This window comes from Myotis lucifugus, unplaced genomic scaffold (genome assembly GCF_000147115.1).
Source record: "Myotis lucifugus unplaced genomic scaffold, Myoluc2.0 scaffold_26, whole genome shotgun sequence".
NCBI lineage: Eukaryota > Metazoa > Chordata > Mammalia > Chiroptera > Vespertilionidae > Myotis > Myotis lucifugus.
The window spans coordinates 7189408-7192814 of NW_005871074.1; the positions used below are offsets into that span (position 1 = coordinate 7189408).

General features: G+C 43.6%; 1 pseudogene; it reads left to right on the plus strand.

Annotated features, from left to right (window-relative positions):
- Positions 1 to 850: 850 nt before the first annotated feature.
- On the plus strand, positions 851 to 3155 carry LOC102442749 (annotated as a pseudogene).
- The last annotated feature ends 252 nt before the right edge of the window (positions 3156 to 3407 follow it).

Sequence of the window (3407 nt, forward strand, 5' to 3'; positions counted from 1 at the left end):
TACCCTGAGGGAATTGTTTATTCCTCATACTCTCAACATGAGAGGCTGAGAAGCTAAGGAGAAAGGATTCGCTATGGAGCTGGAAAGCTAAGCAGAGCTTTTGCCAACCTCCAAGTGCGAGGGAGGTGGAAATTGACATTCAAGGCCTGGCAAGGGGGGTGGGCTCAGGTGAGCAAGCTTTGTGTTCAGTGAGTGTTTTGGGAAAGGTCCTGCTTTAGGATTACTTCAAACTAGAACTAGAACAGTTCTCACTAAGCCTGAAATCAACTTTAATGTTCCCATTTTCTGATTTAATCAAGGTGATCAATTCCTATTGTAATTCCTTATAAGTAAAAAATTAATTCTCTCTGCCAGAAATTAGTATTATTCAGAATTGCTATACTTTTCCTACACATCATCCAGCATTCAATAAAAATGGTTGGAGTCAGTCTTATCTCTGTCTTAAGTTATGCTTTTCTCTAGCAACCTAAATTAGCCTTCAGATAGGCCAGCAAGCCTTGTTTTCTTCAAATTTCTGAGATATGGCAATGTTGATAGTCTCCTTTACTCAGTTTTTTCTTTAAGAAATAAGTAAACAATCACCATGAATAACAGTAGAGAGACTCAAATTACAAAAACGAAGCATCTAGAAGACTGAGATAGCCCACATATGATCTAGATATAACGCAAATACTTTGAAGTAACTGTGATTATTAGCATGCTCAAGAAATTGGAAACACTTGCAGGCAGGTATAGAGGGTCAGTGTGGAGGTATCACCCTAGTATGACTAGGGTTATACTGCTGGAGCAGGTCTTGGATCTGGAGCAACATCTCAATGAGCTCAATAGGGATTCTGCCTTTTTTTTAACCATGAAGGAGACAGACCAGGAGGCTGTTGCTATAGTGGTACAAAGGGTTGCTAGGATGTGTCAGCACCTGAAACATCTACAAAAAGTAGAGCAGAGTCACAGGAGAGAGGCCAGATTGAAGGCCCCTGTCCAGTTGTATGGGGTGTACATGGGCCTGAACAAGCCCCACAATGCACTGAATGATGTCAAAGACGTCCACTGACATCAACAAAGACTGGAGTCAGAGCATTAATACCATTGAGAGCCTCAAGCATGTGAAGGATGCCTTGTGTTGTACAGCTCAGCCATCTTGTAAAACTGTGGAGACTCTCAAGAATATGTCAGTGCCCAGATTGGGAGGAGATCCAGGACCTTATTAAACAAGGGGCTCTCCTGCAGGTTCACCAGAAGTTAGTGGACCTGGAGTGCTCCAGAGATGGGCTAACATATAAGCAGAACTGCATGGGAAGTGGGAACATGCACAACTTGACCCTCATCCATGGCTCTTCAGAAGCATAAGGGACTCTCAGATGAGCTGGCCAAGCAGCTGTGGGTAGTGCTGCAGAAGTTACTGGTCACCATCCCCCATGACTCCACTTTGCTCGTCTAGACAGTGGTCGGCAAACTCATTAGTCAACAGAGCCAAATATCAACAGTACAATAATTGAAATTTCTTTTGAGAGCCAAATTTTTTAAACTTAAACTATATAGGTAGGTACATTGTTATTAACTTAATTAGGGTACTCCTAAGGCTTAGGAAGAGCCACACTCAAGGGGCCAAAGAGCCGCATGTGGCTCGAGAGCCGCAGTTTGCCAACCACGGGTCTAGGATCATTGAAAGGGGGTGGGGAGCGGGGGATTGACAGGAGTATACCTGACCAAAAAGAGAAAACTAGCTTTGTTCCTTCCAGTAGGTCCAAGAATTGGAAGGAGAAAATGTTCGCCATTTTGGACAGAATCTTGACTAGAATTGAGGACACACAGGCAGACACCATGGAGTCTGACAAGATGTGGTTTGTCTGCCACCTGGAAATCATAAGTAAGAACATCCTGGATGCCAAAAACCTGATGGTTAAGTGTTTTTCTCCCTATTATGAAGTTTTCAGAAACTACCTGAACATGTACCACAAGGCCCTGAGTACACAGATACAGGAGCTCGAGTTGGAAGACCTCAAAGCAAATGAGATTCTGAGCCTGTTTTGTGGGTCTTAAATACCTACCCAAGCACAGAAATGGAAGGAAATGTGGAGCTGGGTCTGGAAGTGGACATGAATGCCCTGGAGATTTTGCTTTCTCCAAACATGGTCTCTGAGCTGCTCCACATGTATATGTCAACTCTCACTTCAAACATCATTGCCTGGCTGTGGAAAGCACTAGAAACAGACAGGAAAGACCAGGTAGAAGAAACTGAGCCTGGAGCTGACCAAAGTGAGTACCACCACTCAACAGTCACCATTCTCCAGATGTTTGAACAGATTCTTCAAGTTGCAGCTCAAATGTGTGAAGATTTGAAAACAAGGGTACTGGTTTGTGTCTTCAGCTAAAAAATACAAAGATGAAGTTCAGTTGTATAAAGAAGAACACCTGAGAAACTGGCAGGATATAAAAGTAATCATCAGCAACTACCAGAATCCAGTCCGTTTAAAAAGGCAGTAATTAAAAATGAAATGCAAGAAGGTGTATCTCTGAGCAACCACACATGGATGGTATTTGAGACACCATTGCAAAGGAGGGCTGCAGCAGCCTGCTGGAGGAGCTTTTGGATCTGAAGCAACATCTCAATGAGCAAAAGCCAAAGAAGTGGCTGTTAGGCTCAAATGCTATAGACATTATCTGTGTCACCATGGAAGAATATTTCAATGATTTTGCCAAAATCAAAATACCATACAAAAAGAGGATGATGGTGAGTGGTGGTGGAGTACCCGCGGGTTCTCATGCAGAAGCACATCTCATTCTTTGTTCTCAAGGAACAGACGGACGGTGCTGAGAGAGGATCAAGAAGGCTGAGCACCTGTTCCAGAAGCTGGCTTCTGGATTTGGCAAAGATACAGACTGGTACGGTGACAAAATCATCACCATTTCAGAAGTTATTAAACTAAGGACCCTTTTGTGCCCTACTTAGAAGACTTGACTCTGGTCAGCAAATCCCCAGACATTAGGGATGACCATGTCAGCATGCTGCTGGCCATGCCAGGCAACGCCAGCTGGAACACAAAGCAAACCATCATTGAGCCTGGACCAGGGTCCGAAGCAGGCAAATCCAAATGATGTGCCCATCTCCAAGGAAATCAGTTCTCAATCTGAACATGGCAAAGATTCTCAAGTAGCCTATCAGTTATTAGCTTTGTGTACATTTTTTTGCGCTTATCTCCACCTTCAGAAATATATCAAAGCAAAAGTGACTCTCAAGGGTTTACATTGTATGTTTCAGTTCCCAGAGTCTGTCTCTTGAAGGGCCAAGCATGTTGTTTGTGAGGTACCCGAGCACACGGATCCTTGACTGACAATTGCTCTACTGGCTGTGATTCTTCAGGCTTTCTCATTCTTATTGTCCACATCCTTTGTGAGGCAGGATGCTA